At 40.8% G+C, this 26,577-nt stretch overlaps 1 pseudogene; it reads left to right on the top strand.

Moving 5' to 3' along the window:
- Positions 1 to 26,577, top strand: part of LOC132651266 (zinc finger protein 844-like) — a 110,316-nt pseudogene that overhangs the window by 29,261 nt on the left and 54,478 nt on the right.

Below are 26,577 nucleotides of genomic sequence, written 5' to 3'. Positions count from 1 at the left end.
TAGCTGTGCATTCTATAACTTTACTCATTTTGAAGGTGCAGCTGTTGGTTTTTCTCTTTAAATTTGACATCTTTAATGCATCATAGCTCTGAATTCTTATTATTTTAAGTCCCTAGTGTTTCTGAGCCATGACAATTTTTTTCCATTTTCTCAAGTGCTATTTATTGAACTTGATTTTGTTTTTATTCATTTTTATTTTTATTTTTATTTTTTGAGACAGGGTTTCTCTGTGTAGCCAAGCATGTCCTGGAACTCCCTCTGTATACCTGGTGGGCCTCTAAGTCACACAGATCTGCCTGACTCTGTCTTTGGATTTCTGATATTAAAAGCCTGTACCACCACCACTAGGGTATTAATCTGCATCTTTTAAGGTTATAAGATCCTTCTTTATTTTAAGACATATTTCTGATGGCAACCTACACATGAAAAGGCCAGTGAAGATGATACCTCTGTCTATTTTTTGCTTGCAGGAACTCTGGTTAGAAAGTTCATATTTTTTGTAACTGGAAGTATAGCCTACTTCTTTGGAATTCTGGTATCTACTGAACACCAGGTGAGACATTCAGCCACATGGTATAAGCAACTACTGGATTCTTCAACATTCCATTTGTCCACAGGTACAGGCAATTTTTATAGATCCACTTTCTTCATCAATATAGAGAGTCATTCTGTTGTGTTCATCTACACCACATTTGTGATAACACAGTGTGTTTCTTTTTTTTTTTAATTCCAGAATCCCACAGAGGAAGACATGCCTGGTCCAAATTGTGTATCATCTGTTTCCTGATTTTCTCCCAGGGTTGTCTGATACCTACCAGTTGAAAAGTACCTACAGTTTAGAGGATCCCAGTGTGAAGTCACAGAACAACAATCTCATTTTGTTTCCTAAAATCTTTCCAAATTGTTAATATTCATGATAGCCTTCCTCTTGTGGGGGGGTTGTTCACTCCACTGAATTTGAATAATGGGCTGTTCAAGCTATTCACCTTGATTCCAGGAGGAGGAGGAGGGGAAGTGTCTACTGAGTGCTGTAAGATTGAAAATGAGGCTATTTGACATCAGGCACAAGTCTGTCAAAACACAAATCTCTGCAGATCTGGAAAAGGTGTGGCCCTGATTCTCCACATATGAACCCAAAGTTCAAGTCATGGATCCAAGGTGTCTGCCCGGAGCATAGGCTTCTTCAGAGTCAGCTTCTTCCCTAAGCCAGGTCCTCATTGCTCTTTTAATTAGCAAACATGCATTCATTTCTCCTAGGGCAAGAAGCACTATGCTTTGTCTCTTCAGTACACTGCAATCCTAGGGGAGGTGCTCATGTCGCTCAAGACTCACTGGCCAATCAGGACTTGCAGACGATTCCAGGAATCAGAGGAAGGGGAGGGTTCTTCCGGGCGCCATGATGCAGGTTCAGATCAGTAGCTGAGGTGTGTGGAATGTTTGGCATGCTGTGGTCTGAGCTTAGCTGCTGGGTCCAGTGAGGGGATTTCAGGCGACTTCCAAAGCGGCGATATGGTGAGTGTGTGGCTGCCGCCCCCAACGTGGTGGAGCAGGAGGCAGAACAGAAGGAGCTGGTGTGGTTTGTCATTCCCAGGCTAGGTGAGAACCCGCAGCCATCAGCTGCTTGTGAGGTCTTTTGTCCTGGCCTTAGGAATGCTGAGCTATCTGAGTCCCACGTGTTAGAAGTGGGATGGATGGTGAGCCCTACTTCATGTGGCCCTGGGCACTGTTAAGACTGAAATCCTGGGACAAATGGCTGAGGTGCCTATTTAACAGTTCAGAGCAGAATTAGCTACCAGGTTTGCTCAGCATCCCTGATCCCTACCTGTTCACAGGACATGGCTGGCATACACTGCCCTCTAGCCCAGAGCTGGGGCTGCTCTTTTTTCTGTAGTCTACCCATTTTGGTTTCCTGCTCCGTTTTAGCTGTTATTTACTGTCATTGGCTCTGGGTTTTGCGTGCCCCTCTCTTTTCCTCCCTGTCCTCCCATGGCTCAGGGTTGTGTTCACCTTGGGCTTCCCCAGATCTTCCTGCCTGTGGGTGTGCCTTTCTATCTATAATAAACTTTCTCCCCACCATACCTAGGAAGAGTCATGTCATTTAATTTTTATTTTCTTCATTCACCTCCCATTTACTACTCCTTTCTTTGAAACTGATATCTCATTTTAGCTTTAATTGTTGTTACTGTTTGATATTTTGTCTGGTCTGCTGCAGGAATTCTCAGTAGCAGTGTGGGTGAACAGCATCAGGAAGAGCAGCTTCTTCCTTCTTCAAAGACCCCAGGCCCTCTTATGACTTTGGCATGTGTACCTTCTCCAGAGGACTCAACATTAAACTATGTGCAGGGGGCAAAACAAAATGCTTGTTAGAGCACAAGACAATCAGCATCATACTCCCCATATTGGGTTAAAAGAAAAACAGAAAAACATATTCACATGACATGAGTGGGATTTTAAAGAAACAAAAATTCTTAATACAATTTCTGATTTTATTAACTTGGGTATTCTCTCTCTCTCTCTCTCTCTCTCTTCATTAGTTTTGATAAGAGTTTGTCCATCTTGTGATTTTCTCAAAGAACCAACCCTATGTTTCATTGATTCTATACCTTCTCTTTATATTTCTTTGATTTCTGCCCTCAAGTTGATGCTTTCTTCATGTCTACTCCTTTTGTGTGTGCTTACATGTGTTTGTTTTAGATTATTCAGGTGTGTTGTTAAGTTGATAGCATGAAATCTCTCCAATATCTTTATGTAGGCACTTTGTGCTGTGAAGTTTCTTCTTAACACCATTTTCATTCCTCATTGTATTCCATGAGTTTTCATATGGTGTGTATTTATTTTCATTGAATTTTATAGTCTTTAAAAGTTTTGATTTCTGTTTTAACTCATTTTTCATTCAGTAGATGATTCACTTTCCATGAGTTTGTAAGCTTTGTGCTTTTTACGATGCTATTTATATCTTCCTTTATACGATCGTGACTGATAGGATACAGGATGTTATTTCATTTTTCTATTAAAACTTAGATTGTGTCTGAGTACGTGGCCAATTGTAGAGGAAGTTTCATGATATGATGAGAAGGTATATTCTATTGTGTTTCTGTACAATGTGTTGTAATTTGTCAGCTGTAGGGTGGTAAAGATCTTTTCTCAATCTGCAGATGACCATCTTATATTATTGATAGTGTTCATTGCTTTACAAAATATTTTCAGATTCAAGATGTTCCATTTAATAATTGTAGATCTTACAGTCTGTGCTGTTGGTGTTCTGTTAAGGAATTTGTCTCGTGGACCAATGAGTTTAAGGCTGTTGTTACCCAGGTTCTCCTCTAGCAGATTTAAGGAGCCTGGGTTTTTGTTGAAGTCTATGATCCACTTGGACTTGAGTTTTGTGCAGGGTGAGAAAAAAATATGGAACTATTTGCATTTTTTACATGTGGACATGTATTTGGAGCAGCACTATTTGTTGAAAATGCTGTCTTTTACCATTGTATGGTTTTGACTCCTCTGTCAAAAAGCAATTGTGCACAGCTGTGTGGGTTTATTTCTGGGTCTTTGATTTGATTCCATTGATCAAACAGCCTATTTTTATGCTAGTACCATGCCATTTTTATTACTGTTTCTCTGTAATTTATCTTGAGGTAAGGTATGGAGATAGTTCCAGAATTTCATCTCTGGAGTCTGTAGTACTCTTCTCTATGACAATAGTGGGTGTTGGCTTTGGGAATGGAGACATGCAGGGGTGTGTATTTCAAAGGGAAGAGAATGGGCACAGCGCCCTGAAGGGCGAGGCATTGTAATGGCAGCCTTTGAAGGGTAAGGGACATGGATAGAGTTCAGTTTTCTTTTCTTTTTGAGAAGCAAAGGTATCATTTTGGAATGAAATGAGAAGGAACCTCTCTAACGCCACAGTCCAAGCTAGTGAAAGATAACATAAAAAAAATGACCTGAGCATTTTCCTCAAGGATACACATTTCATATTGCTGAGAGCAAAACTATAGGCTTCATTTTTTCAAAAACCTAATTAATTTAGGGTTCTTAAATGCCTCTACCTCCTTTCTATCCACCACCCCTAGTTAGGAGAGAAAGCAGGTTAGTACAGACAAGGAACTCTGACCTCTTCAGATTCTTAATGTTGTGTAGGGTCATTGGCTTCTTTTGAACAATGCCAGTCTCATACATCTGGAGTCCGGAATTATACTCAAACAGCAAACAGCAAATGGTACTATTTGTTTAATCTATTTTATTTTGGGTCTTTGGAAGAGGAGCCAGTACTTTTCACCTCTGAGCCATCTCTGCAGCCCTTTATTTGCGTTCTTAAATCTATACCTCCCTTACAACCCTTATTCCTTCCAACACCCCCACTATGTAAAAGAGAAAGAAGAGTAGAGGGAAAGGAGATCTAGGTCCCTTTAAGATGCTTCCTGTGGATTAGGGTGGCCAGGTTCTTTGGGGCAATACCTGTTATTCACAGGCTATCCAGCAGTCCAATAAACTAGCAATGACAAACACAGTAGCAGTGTGGGTGAACAACATCACATAGGGCAGCAGCTTCTTTCTTCTTCAAAGAACCCAGGCCTTCTCATGGTTCTGGCATGTGTACCCTCTCCAGAAAACCCAAAATTAAATTATGTGCAAGTGGAAAAAACCTCATGCTTGCTAGAGCATGAGATAATCATAACTAACAGCTGTGATTTAATCATAATCAAACTGAATCAGCCTCAAGGTCCACACCTGGGGTTAAAAGAAAAACACATTCACATAACATGAGTGAAATTTTATTTATTCATTTTTATTTTTATTTTTCACTGATTTTATTTTTTTATTTAAGTTTTATTAATTACACTTCATTCATTTTGTATCACCCCATAAGCCCCTCCCTCCTCCCCTCCCCCCCTTTCTGCATGCATGCCCCTCCCCAAGTCCACTGATAAGGGAGGTCCTCCTCTCCTTTCTTATCTTAGTCTATCAATTTTCATCAGAAGTGGCTGCATTGTCACAATAAACTCTTAATAAAATTTCTAATTTTCTTACTTTGGATATTTCCTCTCTGTCTTATACTTAGTTTAAATAAGGGTTTGTCTTTCTTGTGAATCAACCCTTTGTCTCATTGATTCTTTAACTTCTGTTTCTATTTTATTGATTTCTGCCCTCAAAGTGATTCTTCCTTGATGTCTACTCCTTTTGTGTGCTTACATATTTTTGTTGTAGACTTTTCAGGTGTGCCATTATGTTGATAGTATGAGATCTCCCCAATATCTTTATGTAGGCAATTTGTGCTATGATATTTCCTCTTTGCATCACTTTCATTCCTCATTACATTCCATGAGTTTGAATATGATTTGTATTTATTTTCATTGAATTATTTCAATTTTCTGTTAAGACTTACATTGTGTCTGAGTATGTGGTCAATGTTAGAGGAAGTTTCATGAAATGAAGAGAAGGTATATCCTTTGTGTTTCTGTAGAAAGTTTTGTAATTTTCAGATAGCTGTAGTTCCTGCTATGGTATTATAGCTGAGCTCAGGTGGTGATATATTGCCTGACTGTTCTTGAATCTGTTTCTAAGCTGGGATCTAAGCATCATTTGGTGTGATTATAGGTATAAGTGCTGATTTGATGTGTGGGAGTTTTGTTCTTGGGGTTCTGTTAGTGCTCTCAAGTTTCAGAAAGTTTGTTGGCGGAATGTTGTTTATTTAATGGCCTGCTTGGCTAGTTTGTTCATGGTGTTAAGGTTGCTGGGATGGTATGGAGTGGATGGTGCCATATGTGTTCAGTTGAAACACTAGTGAAGATCCTGAGAATTGGGCATGCTGTAAGAAATATAGTGGGGAAGATGCCCAGTATACCACCTTGGTCTCCATGCAAACATGGCCTAGAGTTGAGTTGAGTACTTTCAGTTGGGATCCCGGACGCAGAACAGAAAGTGGGAGTGTGTAATCCACAGGAGACTTGGACACAGGAAAAGGGAAGTTTCCATTGCTGTTCTTTTGGAGTGCTAGGGGCAACCGTAAGAACTGGGTCTTCAGTAACAGAGAGTGGAAAAGGTTCACAGAAACAAGTAGGAGAATATCATTGAACATTTATTTCTTCTATGTGTGATTCTTTGGAGGAAGGTATAAAAGGTTTTGTAGGAGGAATCTGTCCATATTCCTTACTGGGGATTGGATTTGAATTTGAGTGTCTGTGATCACAAACCATTTCCTTTTGTTTCTGTCTACTGTGTTGTGATTGAAACCGATCAGTCTGTTTCCTTCTCATGCTCATGTGGGCTTCATCATTATCCAATCTATCTCTAAATCACAAGAAGGAGTCAAAGAAATTGCTATTCATTGCTAAGCTATTTTGGTATCCTGAGGTTTTGCATTTTTAATTTTGTTGTTTTTCAAGACCAAGGCTTATGTGTAGATTTGACTGTCCTGGATGTAGGTATGCAATCCAGCCAGGCCTCAAACTTAGAGATCCACCTCACTCTGGCTCCAGAGGACTGGGATTCATTGTGGCCCAATATGCCTAGCAGTTTTTGTTTTCATGTTTGCTGATGAGTGTGGTATGTAGGTTTTTGTACATGTCAAGCATATGCTACTATGCTGATCTTCATCCATATCCACACTTGAATTTTGATATTTGGTAGAGAGTATATTCTGTTTCTCAGGATGTTTTGTATTCCTAACATTAATACTGCGTGAGTCTTCTGAGTCATTGGATTTCAGGCAAGTCAGGTTCTACCTGCTTCTTTTTTTTTTTAAGTGATTGAATATTACTAATATTTTTTGCTGTATGTGTGACTATGCAACTCTTGTGTACCTGGTCCTCACAATAGTCAGCAGCTGACTGGCCTCAGAACTTCAGAATTTAAAGTAATGGGGAGTTGTGAGCCTCCATGTAAGCACTGGCAATTGAGCCCAGTTATTGGCAAGACCAACAAGAGCTTTTCATTGCTGAGCCCTGCAACTGCCTTATGTTGATCATTTATGACCAACAATTCCAGTACTAATTTTTTCATCTGTCCATTTGTACCTGTTTGAACATGCATTCCCTTTTAGTTAACTTTCATTAACATTACAGTTTAAGCTGGGACACTTCAGGTTTCTGGAAGATAGATACAGAAATGTTGTGAATATATAATTCTTTGTAGGAACTTCAGAAATACCATGGAGTTCTTTGTATCTTGCTTATCTTTCTTATTTGAATGATTGTGGTGGACTCAGGTCTTAAATGTACCTCTGGATGTCATGAAACTTGTTTCAGAGGCTACGCTGGTCTCTGACTCAATAAGATACACATACCTCTGCCTCTTGAGTGCCTGAATTAAAGTCTTGAACCAGTTCATCGTGCTTGCTTCTAAATTTTGTAGTTAGTAATTGTGCATGCATCTACTTGCTTGTCTTGCTTTCTTTTATGTCTGTTACTTTTCATTTCTCTTGAAATACTGCATTCCATTTAAAGGTTGCAGAAATGAGGTGAACCTCCTCATTTAGTTTCCTTCTAAAATGACTTGATGAGTATATCGAAACTTCTGGTTCAGGAAATGTCAGGGAATCACCAAAATTATATGAATATATTGTCAATGAAGAATGCATTTACACTGTTGTCACCATTGTGCTTTCTGCTATCCTCATTTATGGGATCATTTAGAATTCAATTACCTATGCTGATGTGAATGTGAACTTCACTCGGGAAGAATGGGCCTTGCTGAATCCTTCCCAGAAGTGTCTCTACAAAGATGTGATGATAGAGACCTGCAAGCACCTTACAGCTATAGGTAAGCCAGTGAATTTTCTTTCTCTATTCATGTAAAGGGGACAACTGTTGTTACTGTTGACTTTTCTTATTGATGTTCTAATATAAGTTCACTTGGGATGAGAAAGAAAAATTCAGGCATGTTTCTAAGGTTCACTGAATATAGAAACTTAAATTTTGTCTAATTTTTAATCCCCTCTCATTCACTTTCTGGTCCATATTTCAGGCTACAATTGGGAAGAGCATAATACTGAAGAACATTATCGACTATCTACTAGATATGGAAGGTAATTAATCACGGAAGCTTATATAAATATGCCTATGAAGAAATGTTTAAAGATGATTTATTTATTCATTATTTATATATTATTCTGCCTGCACATGTGCCTGCCCACCAGAAGAGGGCATGGGATTTCATTGTAGATGCTTGTGAGCCACCATGTGGTTTCAGGGAATTGAACTCAGGACCTCTGTAGGAACAGCCAGTGCTCTTAACCTCTGAGCCAGCTCCCCAGCGCTGTGAAAAAAAATTTAATGTGTCCCAGAAATTTTAAAGAAAAGCAACTGTGGAAAAACAAACACCATTTTAAGAGTAGTAAGGAACATTAAATTCTCCATAACCCATGTTCCTCACCGTAAGGTATATTATATTATTTATGTTTGCCAGGCATTTCAATGCAAAAGAAGACAGTGAAACCCTTGCTAAATAGATATTACTGTACAAATGACATTTACTCAATCTAGAAATTATGATCTCTGAAAATTACTGCCCCTCTGTCTGCTACCCTAGGCCTGAGCAGGGCAGCTTCTAGGTTCCATACACTCTTTCTTTGGCCTAGAAGATTTTCTGTCTTGAGAATTACTGCTTAATCTGACTTTTGTCCTGAATTCTAAATTGCATTGTTTAGTCTCAAACTTAACTCCATCAGTCTTTTCTAATCTTCAGCTCTTTTTTATTCTCTGCTTCATTTGATATTCACCTTAGTTCTCTCTCTCCAACCTGTCTTTCTATTAATATCCCAGTAAAACTCTCTCCTCTCTCCATGTACTGCCACATTAAGGAGCTTCATTTTCCTCTCTCTTCAAATGAGATATGCATGAGAGATACATGTATCCTATTCTGTCAAATATTTCTCTGAATTTGTCCCCTTTGCCACTGTATTAGACAGCACTTTCAAATATGGGTGCTTCCTTCTACCTGCTGTTTTTACACCCATAGTTTGGGATTAAAAGCATGTACCACCATGCCTGAATCCAAGCTTTTCTTTACTGGACATTGCTCTATACCAGGCAGGCATTGAAGTCAGATCTGCTTGCCTCTGTCTCCTGGATTAAAGGTGTGTTTGTATTCTAGCCAGATCACATTGACATAGAAGGTGTTTGGATGGGGTCTTTTGACAGAGCAGCCATGTTCTAAATTAAAATTCCTCTATAAATGATAAATCATTAATCATATCTACATTGCAGATACTCTGTAGAAATCCCTATCTGTTGAGCCTCTCGCCACTCATATTGTAAACAGCATACTCATAAAATAGGTGATAATTTTGTGTACAAAACCTACTGTTGAGCAAATATTCCATAACATAGGTTATGTTACTCAAATACCTGAAGGAAAATTGTGAAACTTAATCAGATGGAAATTATGAGGGTCAAGAATACTGTCTTTGAAGAACAAAAAGCAAAATTGTGTGTATGTGGAAATGTTTCATTTGCTGTTCTTCCTTTTTTATTTATATTTTAATATTAATTACAGTTTATTTACATTGTATCCCAGCTGTACCCCATTACCTCCCAATTCTCCCTCCCTTTCTCATATCCTGTCAAGCCCCTTGTCAAGTCCACTGATATGTGAGTCCCTCCTCCACTTCCGTCTGCCCGAAGCTTCCCAGGTTTCATCAGGACAGGGTACATTGTCCTCCTTTGTGGCCTGCCAAGGCTGTTGCATCCTCAGCAGGGGTTGTTCAAAGAGCAAAGGTTGTTCAGAGACAGTTCCTATTACTAGGGAATTTCACTTGGATACTGAGCTGCCATGGGCTACATCTGAGCAGGGGTTCTAGGTTATATTCATGAATTGTCATTGGTTGGAGGATTAGTCTTAGAAAAGACCCCTGTGCCCAAATATATTGATTCAATCGTTCTCCTTGTGGAGCTCCTATCCTCCCCTTGCTATCTTCTCCTTAATTCATAAAATTCCCTCTACTCTGCAGAGAATTCTTAAAGAGTATTTATTATCTCCTAAATAGAAATGATGATCTTGTAGATCTCCATCATTACATCTATGTAGAGATGCTTTTGGGAAGGATCCAGCATTGCCCACTTTTTCTGGTTGGGTTTTTCCAGATGCACATCATCATAGACTATTGCATTCTAAACTATCCTGTACATGTGTACAATAGAAAGCATGATAGTGACAACACTATAATTTTATATTTTTTCATATGTTCATTCATCCATTCATGATTAATAACGAATGAATTATGAACTCCTATCACCTTCAGAAAGTCTACTCAAAAGAGAGGACTGTTAAAAATTAAACTAATATACTTAATTAGATTTTCATGCTCAATGGGAATATAGCCAAAGAAATCACATTACAAAAAATCCCTACGATTACTAGCCCTGTGGAAATTGTTGTTTTTATTTTGGTTCCCTTTATGAATGCAGTGTGATTACAACTATAGGAAAATTTATGAATGCAGTCCCTGTGCTAAAGCTGACTCCTTCTAGATCTTTTTAAATATGAAAAACCACTTATAGAAAAGTGATGCTGTCAGTGAGCCATGTAATGAAGTTTCTTACCATCAAAGGTATCTTGTAAGGTACAGAAACCCACAATCAAGGGGTAAACTATGAATGTAAAGAAAGTGATAAGAGGTTAAGATGTAACTTCAGTTTATGATTAAACCAAATTGCAAACATAATTTACACTGACATAAAGATTCATCACTGGCTGGAGAGATCAGAGGTTATGAGCACTGGCTGTTATTCCAAAGGTCCTGAGTTCATTTTCCAGCCAACCACATGGTGGCTTGTAACCCTCTATACTAAGATCCGGTGTCCTCATCTAGCATGCAGGCAAAACACAGTATAAATATTAAGTAAATAAATCTTTGAAAAAAAGATTCATGAGGGTAACGAATATGGTAAAGCTTACACATATCTGAATTATCTTTGCAGAAAGAAAAGAATACATATTAATGAGAAACCCTATGAATGTTAACAGTGTGGTAAAGCCTTTTCCCAACCTAGTAGTCTCCAACTGCATAAAAGAACACATAGTGGAGAGAAACCCTACAAATGTAATCAGTGTGGGAAAGCCTTTTCACAACACAGAAATCTCCAGAGGCATAAAAGAACACATACTGGAGAGAAACCCTACGAATGTAATCTGTCCCAACCCGCGGGACCTAGTTATTTGTGGGGGAAAGGGGGGTCGTACCTGTAGGAGATGAGGGAGAGAGAGAAATGAGCACAAGTAGATGAATGCCTTCCAAGTGCTGACTTTATTGTGCAGCAGTTTTATTTTTATATGGCAGTTCTGGCAGGGAGGGGGGTTTTGAGGAGGAGGAAATAACAGTGGAAAATCACTAAGACTATTGTAAGAAATCACTTGATTCATGTGATTGTTACAGTGGAGGCTCACAAGGTTATACAGTCACTAAAAACAACATCTATGGTTTTGGGACATCTGTTGTTTGTCCGGCAGGGCTATTAACTGAAAGGTATGATTCACAGACCTCTGTTGTTTGTCCGGCAGGATGTTACAAATCAGAGTCTGGGGGCTTTGCCGGCTCCGGACATCTCCTCCCTTTTTATCTTTTTAGAAGCAAGGGGACTTTTAAGACTCTCAATGAACATGTAAAGAATAATTTTGATCAGCCAATTTTTGTAGCCTACCTGGGTAACCCACATAAACAAGCCGTGGAGGTTGCGTTCCCCAGAGAGACTTAAGGACATGATTACTTTCGTTGATAGGTCTATGCCATTTTTGGTGCAATGGGACAAAGCCCTCAGAGTGCAAAGGCCATAGACGAATTGAATCAACAGAAAGGAGAGGCAAGAGTCCTTATAAAAACAGGGGCACAAACGGGGTCTGAGCCTGTTGGAAGGGCGGTGCTGGACCCTTACCCGTTATTGGATCGGCCTCCTCTAGGCGAGGTCGTGCTGTCTTAGGCGGGGCGAGACTTACCCACTCATTTCGTCTCTGACTTACCAGACCACGCAGTTTGTGGAAATGTAACGCATTAATCCTCCCCAAAGACTTGTAAGGAAGAGAATTATGAGGGTGTACCCAATATGACTAGAAGACAGCGGTTAAATCTGTCTTAGTTAACTAATGAAGAAATTTTATTTTTGGTCAGCCAATTGTGAGAGTCGTAAAAGTCCAAATTTAGCTACGAGGATGGCCCCAAAACTTCCATCTCGGGGCAGGGGAGAGCAGGGAGGAAAAATCTAGGGGGCGGGAGGCTGGGGCATCAGGTGGAAGCTCTATGGCAAATTCTTCTTTCCCAGCCAGGCGATGGTAGTGGACTTGGATGGGTTTGATTGCAGAATCCACCTGTCTTTTAATAAAACTTGAGAGACGATTAAAGGCCCAAGGGCCAAAGAAGAGGAGCAGAAACAGACCCATAAGGGGGCCCAAAAGACTGGGAAGAAGAGTGGAAAGCCAAGGAGAGGTGGCAAACCAATTTTGGTACCAAGACTCCTGTTGTTCTCGATCCTTTTTACGTTCTTCCAGGTTCTTTTTGACCTTATCTAAGCTATTCTGTACCAATCCAGTCTTGTCAGAATAAAAACAGCATTCTTCTTTAAAGGCGGCACAAAGGCCTCCCTCTTTTAAAAAAACTAAGTCAAGGCTTCGCCAGTTTTGAAGAACTACTTCAGAAAGGGAAGCCACAGAGTCTTTAAGATTTTGTACTCCTTCTCGGAGCTCACTCAAATCTTTATCAATGGTTGCTTGGAGCTGAGAAAAATGTTGTTGAGAAGTGACCATGGAAGCAATACTGGTTCCAGCCCCCACGGCACTTAAGCCCAAAAGCACAGTAAGAGTAATGGCCATTATAGGTTCTCTTTTTTGAATAGGAATACCACCATCATAAAAGGACAGAAAGCTGTCGGAATCATGAATAAAAAACAGGGAAGAATAACAACAATAATACAGTAGTCTCTTTTTTCTAAAAAATCCTTATTAGTAATAAAGGAAGTAAGTCCAGTAGAACAAGCAAAATAAGTATTATTGGGAGCCTTAGTGAATAAAAATGTTTGATTAATAATAGATGTCTGGTTGCAGATCATCTGTAATGGTCGTGGGGGAATCATATTGGGTCCCAGGAGGCAATGGCCAAAACCTGAGACTGAGCTAAGAGTAAGGCCTCCCTCAGGGGAAGCATGCCAAAGCAGGGACTTAGAGTCATTGGCGGGGATAGGATCACCCATTATTGCTATGCCTTCATAAAACGGAGGAGTGGGAGAAAAGCAGATCCAACATTCCTCATAGGCAGGGTTACTGGTGTTACAAATTGCCTCTAAAGAAGCATTAACCAAAGAAATGATGAGATCTGCGGAACTCATATATCCTTCTGGGAGAGTAGGCTGAAAAAAGAGTTGCTCCAGAAGGGGGCGACAGGGTAGAACTAGGGGTAGTAAAACTGGAAACAGCAGGGAGCTTAGGTTTTGCTGGTTGGAGGGCGGGATTAGGTCCAACAGCAACAGGAGTTTTATGGGGAATGGTTTTAAGTAACTTAATTTTGAAGGTGAGCCCAATATGTGTTTTATAGGACCTAAGTCCCCATTCAAACCCCCGACCAGTCCAAGTTTGTTGCTTGGCCTGGGAAGTAAATTGAATTAGCAGGGGGTTACACCATCCTTTAGTAATAGGATCATTAATTTTACATGATAAGGGCAATGTCTGAGGATTGAGTTCGGAATAGGTGGAGGGAACACAGCCCAATGAAGGGCAAGCATAGGTAAGAGTCCTTTCTGGAGGGGTGTATTTTTGTTTAACAGTAATATAATCCCAACTGGAAGTGGGCTTCCAGTAGGTATCTCCGGTAGTCTCACAGCCCCATGAAGCACAAAAATAATCATTTGCCCATCCGCATTTATAGTTGAGAGATCGGTCCCTATGGGCCCCTGGACAGACATAAATACCATGCTAGTTTTGAAGAATCCTTCTATCAAGAGCATTTGCACAGCCAGGATTGGGAGGAAAATGCAGAGACTCAGGTGCTATACCTCTGGGCCGAGGCCAAAGAATCTTGGCAACACCCCAATCAGGGTGTACACCAAGGGCAAGGGCACAAAGGTCCACTTCTAAATCGGGCCAGTGAGGCTGAGTTCCGACTGAAGAACTAGAATTAACAATATATCTGGCCTGATTTTCAATAACCCAGGTATAATTATAAATCTGATAAGGGGAGGGGGCACTTACCGCCAGCCGGACTACAAGCAGGAGCTAAAGAATGGCAAGGCCGAACATCCTTCTGTAATTAAACACAATTAGATTTTTCCTCAGGGGTTTCCCTGGGGGGATTAATTAACTTTATTAATCTTTCAGGGAGCCATCTGGCATTTTGTTGCTTGGAGTCAAATATGCATGCATGTCCTTTTCCCCAAATTAATACGGGGTCTGGACCAGACCACTTGTAAGTCAATGGGTCTTTCCACATTGCTTGAGCATAGGTATCCGATGTGGAAGAGTGCCAGAATCTGTCAGCTGCAGTCTTGCCATTATTATCAAGAGTAAGGAAATTTAAGACAAATAAAGCATGATTTAAAAGGGTTTTGTAGTTTCCTGTTGGAGGGTATAAAATTCCTCCAGAATGTTGTAATTTTTGAAGCATATTTTTAAGGGTTTGATGTGCTCTTTCTACAATGCCTTGGCCCTGTGGGTTGTAAGGGATCCCTGTGATATGTTTGATTTTTAATTGAGCACAAAATTGTTTAAAGTTATTACTGGTATATCCAGGGCAATTGTCTGTCTTTATGATTTTAGGTAAGGGCATGCAGGCAGAACATGCAAGAATATGGCTTATAACATGTTTAGTAGCTTCTCCCGATTGGAGAGAGGCAAAAATGAATCCACTGAAGGTATCTATAAACACATGAATGTATTTTAATTTTCCAAAAGGGGAATAATGTGTAACATCCATCTGCCAGAGCTCTCCCAGTGTCAGACCTCGAGGGTTGACTCCTAGGTGAGGCTCGGGCAAAAATATTAAGCAATTTTGGCATTGGTGGACTATTTGTCTAGCCTGCTCCCTTGTAATAGAAAACATCTGACGAAGCGTTTGGGCATTGAGATGGTGTAAGCGATGAGCTTCCTGGGCTTGTATCAGGGGGTCAGGTTGTTCAACAGATGTCATAAAAAGGGCTAACTTAGGCTGGGTGGCCTGGTCTACCAAGTCATTTCCCTCACTCAGGGGTCCCAGAAGGCCAGAGTGAGCTCGAATGTGTCCAATAAAAAAGGGTTCTAAGCGTCTTAGCATTAAAGCTTGTAATTTGGCAAAAAGAGGAGAAGCATTGGTAGAAGGCCTAATATAAGGGACAGTCTCAAGCAGCGGAACAGAAGTAGCAACATAAGCACTATCAGTGTAAAGATTAAACGCTTGGCTTGCGAGATTCTCGAAGACTTTTATGACTGCAACCAGCTCCACCAGTTGAGCAGACGAGAGATCTGTCTGAGATTGAAAAATCCGCCCCTGAATACTAAAAGCAGCAATTCCTGAAGAGGAGCCATCAGTAAAAACCAATGTAGCTCCGGGAATGGGAGAAGTCTTGGTTCGCGTTAGAAAAAAGACAGATTGTTTATGCAAAAACTGAATAAGTTTATCAGCAGGATAATGATTATCAAGTTGTCCCTGAAAGGAAATGCTATTAACAGCCCAATCATCCAAAGTTTGAATTAACCACTGTACTTGAGAGGAATTATATGGTGTACAGACGATATCTGGGTCCTTTCCAAAAAGTTTGAGAGATGCCTCTCTTCCTAATTTGAAGATTTGAGCAACCAATGAGGGATATGTGGGAAGTATTTTAGAGGGGAACACTGGGAGATGAATCCAGAACAAGGGCTTAGTTTGCCATAAAAGTCCAGTAGGAGTAAAGGCTGTGGGGAGAATTAATAGCCAAAGCGACAGGTCTGGGGAAAAATATCCAACGTTTTGATTTTGTATAGCTTTTTCAACTATACCCAAGGACTCAATGGCTTCTGGGGTGAGCTGTCGGGCGGACACTGGGTCAGGATCCCCTCGTAAAATATCAAAGAGAGGTTTAAGTTCCCCAGTTGTAAGTTTTAAATAAGGCCTAAGTCAATTAATATCTCCCAGAAGCTTTTGGAAATCATTTAAAGTAGAAAGTGAATCTCGTCTAAGTTGTATCTTTTGAGACAGGATATTATTGGGAAGGAGTTCAAAACTGAGAAAGAGATAGGGAGGGTGAAGCTGCACTTTCTCGGGGGCTATTTGAAGTCCCAGTTGTTGGAGTGAAATAGTTAAGTTCTGTCCAATAGCCTGTAGTTCAGTAGCATCGGGTCCTGCCAATAAAATATCATCCATATAGTGGATGAAATATATTTTGGGGTATTTTAGTCAAAAAGGGTCAATAGCTTGGGCAACATATTTTTGGCAAAGGGAGGGACTGTTGGCCATCCCTTGAGGCAGCACTCTCCACTGGAAGCGGGGTGACGGACCGATACAATTAACAACAGGAACGCTGAAAGCAAAGCGCTTACAGTCATCAGGATGGAGTGGAATACAAAAGAAACAATCTTTCAAATCAATAACCAATTTTGTATAGCCTTTAGGAATGGCAACCGGAGAGGGGAGTCCTGGTTGGAGTGACCCCATTGGTACCATAGTCTTATTAATTTCTCTGAGGTCTTGGAGAAGTCTCCATTTTCCCCCTTTCTTTTGAATAACAAATATGGGTGTATTCCACGGGGAAGTGGAGGGTACAATATGTCCAGCCAAAAGCTGTTCCTGCACCAACTGCATGGCTGCTGCTAATTTTTTCTGAGGAAGGGGCCATTGGTCAACCCAGACAGGGGAGTCACTTTTCCATGTTATTTTATCTGCCTGGAGTGCAGGGGGAGCAATGGCCCTTAAGAAAAATGTGATTCATAACCAAGTCCTGTACATGAAAATTTTGGAACAAACGAAATAGGTTTGGGTGGTCCTTGATTATTTTTTCCTAATCCTTTTCCTGGTATAAAGCCTTGTTTAAGCATTTGTTGGGTGACTGCCTCAGAGGGGCTAAACATGAGGACTCCCATTTGAGAAAGAATATCTCTCCCCAGAGATTAACAGGGAGCCCAGGGACTATAAATGGATGCACGTGTCCGCTATTTCCCTCAGGGTCCTCCCAGGTCAGCAATTGGGAACTCTGTAGGGTATTAAGAGATTGACCTATGCCTTGTAGCTGAGTTAAAGTTGGCTGGGAGGGCCAGGAAGAAGGCCATGCTCTTTGAGAAATTACTGTGGAATCTGTTCCTGTATCCAAAAGGCCCTCAAATGTTTTTCCATTGAGTTTAAGTTTTAGAGTGGGTCGCCCTTGAGTCATTTGGTGAATCCAGAAAATGTCCGAGGATCCGGGAGTAGATGGTCCTCGAGGAGGGCCTAAATCGGGAGCGGTTAAATCTAGAGGTAGGGGGAGTGCTTGAGCCAATCGCTGTCCCTTAGTAATTGGGAGGGGTCCCCGCGTGCTGCTAGCCAAAATTTTTATTTCCCCAGTATAATCGTTATCAATTAAAGAGGGGAAGACATTAATGCCTTTTAATGTACTAGATGCCCTACCCAAAATTAAATAGTAAGTCTGTGGGGGAGGTGGCCCAAAAATTCCTGTGGAGATAACTTGTACCCCGTCTTCAGGGGTTAGAATTGAGTCGGTGGAGGCACAGAGGTCCAATCCTGCGCTCCCGGGAGTGGCCCTGCGAAGGCAGGCTGTTGGTCTGGCGCTGGCTGTGTTAGGGTCTGATTGTGGCATGGCTGGCTTACCCCCGAGGCCGGCATGAAGTTGATAGGCTGAGGGACCCGGGGCTGGCCCCTCCTCATGTTTCCCTGTGGGGGAAGGAGAGGATTTCCCGCGGCATCCGTTTTGGAGTGGCAGGCAGCGGCCCAATGTTTGCCCCGCCGACAACGTGGACAAACAGTAGTGGGCAAGGGACGAGGAAGCCCTCCATTTTGTCCTGAAGGGGAAGAATTTTGTTGAGAGCATTGTCGTGCAAAATGTCCCACTTGTCCACATTTAAAACAAGAGAATTTTGAACTGGGGCCTTGTGCGGCTCCCATGACTAGACTTATGGCCTGAGACATATTATGAGTAAAGGTGTCAACATCTGAGCAGATACGGATCATCTCAGGAAGGTCCTTATCTTTATGTTTGCCCCGCAGGGCTGCCTTACAGGCAGAGTTAGCATTTTCGAAGGCCATCTGTTTAAGGAGTTTACTTTCTTTTTGTTCTATTTTATCGGATCCCAATGATCGCTATGCCGCCTCAAGGAGGCGCCCCACAAATTCTGAATAGTCCTCATTATTGCCTTGGATAATCTTTGTTAAGGGTGAAAGAACAGACCCCTTAACTGGAATTGCCCGCCATGCAGCAAGGGCAGCCCCATGGGCCTGAGCTAAGAGCCTGACAGGGAAAGCACGCTGTACTTGTTCTGGAGCATATTTTCCCTGTCCTGTTAATTTATTAAATGTCCATATTGCTGAGGCTTTGTCAGGATTTTTTAAATTGTTATTAGCCAGATTGCGGCAGCAGTCATACCAGTCAGCCTGCCATGAGAGAAATTGGCCTCTTGTGAGAACCGATTGGACAACAGTAAGCCACTCACTGGGTGTCAGGAATCCGCCCCCAGCCATACTTTCAAGGAGGGAAACAGTAAAAGGAGCATTAGGGCCATAGGTGCGGACGGCTGAGTTAAGTTTTTCTAATTTTTTGAAGCGAAGGGGATGAAAGTCACCAGGCTCCTCGGAGGAGGATTTTGTTTTGACTTTAGCGGAAGAACTAGCAGGGGCGCTAGAGGAGTTGGGAGACTGGGGCCCCTGTTTGCTATCACTTTCGCTATTTTGCTCATCGGAAGCCTCATCATCAAGGATTCTAATGCTAACATGATCAGGGCGAGTCGGCGTGGATTGAGAAGGGCCAGAAATACGGCTTGCCTGCGAGTTAGTAGTAACAGGAAAAGTAAGTTGAGACGGAGTGGACAGATGAAAAACTGGATTTATGAGCGAAGAGTTGGATGGAGGAGAACGCTCAGGAATAGCGGAGGCAGGATTGGATGTAGGGAGGGCAGAACAGCGAGTTGTAAGTCACGAAAGTTGTCATTGGAGATGGAGGATCTCGGTCAGGTCACGGACTTGGGCAGAAAGACGAGACCGGGTCTCTGAGAGGATATCTGTAGGCAGTGTAGGGAAGGATGGGAGGACAAAAGGAGCAGATGGCAGAGGTGCGGAGGCGAGTGGAGGGTCATCATTATTATGATATTGAGCGGCCTCGTCCTCAAGCGTAGCGGCATCTCCAGGATCTAGGGGTTCAGGATCTTGTGTAAATGAGACGGGTGGGCCGAGGGATTTTAAAGATTCTTTGTGATTAGATGTCCCAGAGTATGGTGGCAGGACATCAGCAGTGGGAAGAGGCAGATAAAGTCGAGGGAGGCTAGGAAGAGGAGAGGCGTTAGCCAAAGAGAAGGAATCAGAAGCACGAGAGGGAGGACGAGAAGCGGCGGGTGAATTTTGCTTGGATGAAGAAAGACAATATTCAGCAACCGAAAGTAACTGTCGTTTGCCAGCATCATTGTCGGCATCCTCAACAATATCTCTTGTAATGCCCCAAAAGGAAAAAACTGTAGGGGAGAGTGATTGATCTCCTTCCTCAGTTAATTTTTGATTGAGCTCACGTCCTACCTTTTGCCATTTTTTGGGATGAATGGTAGGGCCATCCAACATAAACCAAGGACAGGCCTTGTCAATGTAAATAAAGAAATTTATTAAATCTTTTTTCTTGACCCTAATTCCTCTCTCTCGAAGGGAGGCTTTAAGATCCTTAATGAAGGACACCTCCTTAGACAAAGAATGCCCCATCTCGATAAGACGGAAGTGTAAAAACTCACCAGGTCATGCAGTCTTCTCCGGGCCAGAGGAGTGTGACCAATCTATTGATGTCGCAGGCCTGCTCTTTTATCGAGCTCTTTTATCGTACTTCGGGCCCCACGTTGGGCCCCACGTTGGGCCCCACATTGGGCGCCACTCTGTCCCGACCCATGGGACCTAGTTATTTGTGGGGGAGAAGGAGGTCGTACCTGTAGGAAATGAGGGAGAGAGAGAAACGAGCACAAGTAGATGAATGCCTTTCAAGTGCTGACTTTATTGTGCAGCAGTTTTATTTTTATAGGGCAGTTCTGGTAGGGAGGGGGGTTTCAAGGAGGAGGAAATAACAGTGGAAAATCACCAAGACTATTGTAAGAAATCACTTGATTCATGTGATTGTTACACTGGAGGCTCACAAGGTTATACAGTCACTAAAAACAACATCTATGGTTTCGGACATCTGTTGTTTGTCCGGCAGGGCTATTAACCAAAAGGTATGATTCACATACCTCTGTTGTTTGTCCAGCAGGATATTACAAATCAGAGTCTGAGGGCTTTGCCGGCTCCCAACAGTAATCAGTGTGGGAAAGCCTTTTCACAACACGAACATCTCCAAAAGCATAAAAGAACACATACTGGAGAGAAACCCTACGAATGTAATCACTGTGGTAAAGCCTTTTCAGAAACCGGTACTCTCAAACTACATAAAAGAACACATAGTGGAGTGAAATGCTATAAATGTAATCAATGTGGTAAAGCCTTTGCATGTTGTAACAGTCTCCAAATACATAAAAGAACACATACTGGAGAGAAACCCTACAAATGTAATCAGTGTGGTAAAGCCTTTTCAAATAACAGGAATCTCAAACTACATAAAAGAACACATAGTGGAGAGAACCCCTAAAAATGTAATCAATGTGGTAAAGCCTTTTCACAAACCGGTAATCTCAAAAAACATAAAAGAACACATAGTGGAGAGAAACTCTATGAATGTAATCAGTATGGGAAACCCTTTTCACACCTCAGTAGTCTACAAAATAATGAAAGAATACATACTGGAGCCAAAACCTATGAATGTAATCAGTGTGGGAAAGCCTTTTCACAACACGGAAATCTCCAGAGGCATAAATTAACACATACTGGAAAGAAACCCTAGGAATGTAATCACTGTGGGAAAGCCTTTTCACAACCCAGTAGTCTCCAATTACATAAAAGAACACATACTGGGGAGAAACCCTACAAATGTAATCAGTGTGGTAAAGTCGTTTCACAACACGGACATCTCCAAACGCATAAAAGAATACATACTAGAGAAACCCCATGAATGTAATCTATGTGGTAAAGCCTTTGCACGTTGGTGAAACCTCTAGAGACATGAAAGGATTCATACTGGAGCCCAATCCTACGAATGTAATCAGTGTGAGAAAGCCTTTTCACAACACTGAAATCTCAAGAAGCATAAAAGAATACATACTGGGGAGAAACCTTATGAATATAATCAATGAGGTAAATAAAGCCTTTGCATTTTGCTGCTACCTCCAGAGGCATGAAAGGATTCATTCTGGAGAGAAAAATTATGAATGCAATCAAGGTGGTAAAGCCTTTTCACAATTCAGTAGTCTTCAAATACATAAAAGAACACATACTGGAGAGAACCCCTAAGAATGTAATCAGTGTGGTAAAGCCTCTGAAGGCATGAAAGATTCCATACTGAAGTAAAACCCTATGAATATAACTACTAAAGCCTTTGCATGTCACATTTTTCCAAAGACATAAAAGAAATCATACTCAAGAGAAAACCTTATGAATATATTCACCGTGATGAAGCCTTTGTAAATTTCAATAGGCTTCACTTTCATGAATGAAACATACTGAAGAGAAACTGTAAGAATGTGTTCATTTTGTTAACTCAAAGCTTTGTGATTTCAAGTATCCTGGAGATGTAATGAAGTGGTCTAATCATCCATCAACTGCATCTCACTACATAGCTTGATGTGATATGAATATATACATAAGATTGGATTCTGTGAATCCATATGTTCCTCCGAATTATCCATATGTCATTTCATCTTAAAGTTCTGCATTCTATAGGAAGTATGTAATATATAGGTTATACATGAAGTAACAGCAAGGATATTTACTTAAAAGGAAACATTTCTGGTGTGTGTGTAAGGTGATTATGGGCTTTTAGGCCAAGACTGATATGTACAAAGTGGGAGACAAGTTTGTTGGATCTCCTTTGACCATCTTAATATGATGACTGAGGACTGATTGCCAGCTTTGGATACCAAAAACCTTTTCTACAGCTCTGTGTCCCTGATGCTCAAATTAGATTAGTTGAGATATTACATCAATAAAATATTGTCTTCTTTTTACATTGTAAACATTCTGTCATATAATAATTGAGGGATTCAGGGCAATTTAAACGATAAAATTTGTTTGAAAATGAGAGTGTGCAGCCAGTTCTCCTAGGTGCTGAGACATATATTTAGCCCCATAAACGTGTCAAGAGTAGCATGTTTTGGTGTGAAAGGTTAATCCTAAATTCATCTTTAACTCATCCCTGGTGACCCAGAAGAAATAGAAGATTGAGAGCATAAAAAGTAACTTAGGCTTGGTTCTGAAAGAAGTTTCTAATCCAATATCTTCACAAAAATATGGAACTATCCAAAAATGAACAGGACAGAAACTGACAGTACACATGTTTAAAAAGTGCTTGACCATGTTTCCAAAGACACAAACTGAGTTAATCTCACATAGGCAGCAATGGGAGCCCACAAGGACACATGTCAGGTGTACCCCTTCTTGAAATTTTGCCTAATGTAAAGAGAGAAAAAGAACTTGAAGGCATGAAGACCAACTGTTCTGAAGTGAATTATAATCTGCTTCCATGATGCAGGTACACATTCATTTAGGAGCCCTGAGTGGTGAAGACTCCAGATGTTGTAGAGATTGTTGTCAGGGGATCCTGAGATTCAAACAGATGTCAATAGAAGGCTGGAGAAATCAGGCATTTACAGAGACCTGTGGAGCCTGGAGGAACTGGAAGGGAAGAAGATTTGGATGTTAAAGAAAGGATTAAAGTCCCAGCAATTAATTAAAGCAATTAAATCTTAGGTTGTACCTGAGGACAAGCAGCCTTCTATTGTATTCTCTGTATCTACTCAGCTGTGTTGGGTCAATTCTCCAGTCCTTTTCTTCTCAGATAGGTTTACATGTCAGTCAGAATACCATGCATGCTGCCACTTAGTCGTCTAGAATTGCACTTCAAATTTCCTTAGTCCCAACTCTGTCATCTGTGTAACATCTCTACCTGGCAGGAATAACAATATTCTGAATAAACATTCTTATATTTCCCTTAGGTCTAATAAATCAATGGACTCCATGTAATTCTATTCTACTCTGGAATGTCACTGTTGAATATACCTATTCCCCTACATGAGATATTTTCTGCTCAATAACATTATATCATGGGAGTACCTTGCAGAAAAGAAATAAGCCGAGAATCGGGGAGGAATTTACAGATGGGAAGTTTTTAATATATGGCCTGGTGAGATTACTTAGTTTTGTGCATCTCTGGCCTTCTATGTAAACCTATTAAACCTAAAGGATGATTTACTTATCATATGTTGTGCTTCACACCCATGACAAGCTGCTGAGTTTCCTCTTTGAAAGCATCCCTCAGTCCCTACCTTCTAAAGGGCCTGATTGTCATATCCCACCTCTACCCTTAACTTTCCAGTCCAGTAGAATGGTCTTGCCCTCTCCCAGAGGCTCTTTCCTGTAGAGCCAGATTTTTTTTTGTTTTCTTCTATGTGCTTTTCTTCTCTCCCTCTTTCTTTCTATGTTTCTTCTTTTCCTGTCTTTTTTCTCTTTGTTCTCTCTCCCTCTCTCTACATACACTTCTCTTTGCCCACACTTATGTCTCCTACATGGGAGCTTCCATGGCTCTGTTCCTTAGGAACTGAGAACCGTCTGTGAACTGTTTTAAAGAAGTCTGCATTCAATTTTTTTTTCATGTCTTCAATTAGCAAATTTCACCTGTGGAAAGAAAAATAAAGTATAACCTTATATATTTATCAATGGTTGAAATTAGTCACACTGAATAAATATGTTAATACGTTTCCAGTTTTCATTAATAATTTGTGTTTTAACCATTATGTTCGAAGGAAAAATATTCCTTAGTCACCTATCAGAGCACTATGGAATGTGCACAGGGGGAAATGGGGAGGGTGGGTGGGAATGTGTGAATATGGAAAGGGATACAGCCAGGATATGAAATGAATAAATTGTGATAAATAAATAATTTTTAAAAAATTGATTTTAACCTTTGTTCTCTCTCTCTTTTTTTTTTTTAGTTGAACGAATAGTCTCAGTATGATTCTCAGGCTGACCTGGAACTTAGTGTACATACTAGATCTGCTTACCTAGCCTCCCTAGTGTCTACAGGATATTTGGGCATTGTCTACCTCGATAACATAGTTCTTTAAATGGCATTATTAAGAATGAATTACTGAGTCCAAATAGTCATGGTAGGTAGGGAACAGGCTCTGGTCCTAACTAAAGTAATAGAAAGAAAGTGTTGTTCAATTGCAGTTGATTGTCTTGAAATCCTCTCCTTTAATTTTAAAGAAATTATTGCTTTTCTTTATCATTGAGTTTTTAATCCTCATCATAGTAGATTGGAGTTCTATCGTTATGCAACAGATAGTGAAAACCATCCTCACAGACATAAGTATGTTTTCAATATAGTTAAGTGTAACTATGTGTTAGACTCATCCCAACATTCTATTAAATGACTGAGGTTAAAACCACCTAAGCCAGGCATGGTAACACAGGCCTGTAGTCAGGGTGTTCAGAAAGAGGAGGCAGGAACTTCAAGATGTCAAAGTAATCCAAGGAAATATCCTAGATCAAAGGTCCACAAAAGAAAGGGAGACTGATTGGCTAAGATCAATGTCCATAGTCCTCCCTACAGCTCCAGAACACCCAGGCCATGCCAGTAACATATCATCCAAGGAAACATCCTAGGTCAATGGTCCACAAAAGAAAGGGAGAATGATTGGCAAAGATCAATGTCCATAGTTCTCCCTACAGCTCAAGAACACCCAGGCCATGCCAGTAACATATCATGCAAGGAAACATCCTAGGTCAATGATATAATGGGTGGTCCACAGAACAAAGGGAGACTGATTGGCTAAGATCAATGTGCATAGTCCTCCCTACAGCTCTGGAACTTCAAGGCTATGCCAGCACCATGTGTTACCTAAGGACTTTGCCACCCCTTGCTTGCTAATGTTTCCTGTCCAGGACAGCTCAAGGCACTTCAGAGTCATTCATTTTGGGCCAACACAGTACCAGTACCCTCAACTGGCTCTGTAACTCAGAAAATAGCAGATTGTGTGGTGACAGCTCTTTCACCAGGTTGTCCCTCTCACCATATTTTTTGAAGTGGTAAGATGGGGGCTGGAGAGATGTCTCAGTGCTTATGAGCACTGTCTGCCCTTCACAAGGTCCTGAGTTCAATTTCCAGCAACGACATAGTAGATCATAACCATCTGTAAGGAGATGTGGTACCTTCTTCTGGTGTGCTGGCAAACATGCACACAGAACACTTTATGTATGTATAAATAAATAAATTAATAGATAGATAGATAGATAGATGATAGATAGATAGATAGATAGATAGATAGATAGATAGAGCCACACTTAGAACTCAGAGGGTGACAAACCCCATCCAATGATGCCATTATCTCTTATTTTTCCTCAGTCAGTTCCTTTAGCTGAGCAGCAAGCTTTCAATTACATAAGCATATTGGGCCATCATCATTCATATCATCATGTAACCCCTAGCCAAGTTTTTCACAGAGTATATTTTCTACTGAATCCTCTTTACCTTGAACTCCATGACCTGTATTTCTCTCGCCACTCTCTTCTTTCAGTACTTCCTGGAATGCAACATTAAGCCCCATGTTAAGCATAAAGTGGCTTTTGATATCTAGATTTCTTATATATTGTGTATTGGTCCAAACAACAATATTCGGATTTTCTGACAATGACAAGCATATTTTGAGGGTATAAGTTTTGTTCTTCCTTTCTTCTCTGTTGCTGTCATTAATGACAATAACAAAAAATGACTCAGGTGATAAGTCAGCTTCTTTGGTTAATTCTGGTAGGCCCCAAACATTGAGGGAGCTCAAAAAAGAAACTCAGGCTGTCAAATGAAGACATGGATTATGGTAGAACACTGTATGTTGCTATGTTCTTTTACAAGGTCACTGTATACTTCTCTGTAAATTTTCTTAACCAGTCCAGGCCACATGTTGAGATAAATTTCCACCATCAGTGCCTGGGGTTTACCACTGAATTCACAACCACTGTAGTCACCCACAAACATCGCCAAAAGTGATTCTCATCTGGGGAACCCCCAGTTGGTACTCCAACAGATCATGCTAAGCTATGTAACATTGACAGCTAAAGCCAATGAGCACACACAGACAAAGTATAAGAATTTTTAACAATTTAAAACCAATGTATTAGAGATCTCAATCATTAGTAAGAAAACCAAAAGCTAACACAACAACAATTGAAAAATACAGATATGCAAAGAAATGGGTTACTGACTTTCCAGGAACTGAGATTTTTTGTCCAGATAGAGAGGCATCCCTCTCTAGAGTTTTCTCCAGACATGGGACAGATCAGAATAGCCTGCTATGCTTCTCCAGTTAATCTCTGGTTTCTACAGATGCAGC

The sequence above is a fragment of the Meriones unguiculatus genome (genome assembly GCF_030254825.1).
Source record: "Meriones unguiculatus strain TT.TT164.6M chromosome 13 unlocalized genomic scaffold, Bangor_MerUng_6.1 Chr13_unordered_Scaffold_44, whole genome shotgun sequence".
Taxonomy (NCBI): Eukaryota; Metazoa; Chordata; class Mammalia; order Rodentia; family Muridae; genus Meriones; species Meriones unguiculatus.
This window is presented reverse-complemented; position numbering and strand designations above follow the sequence as displayed.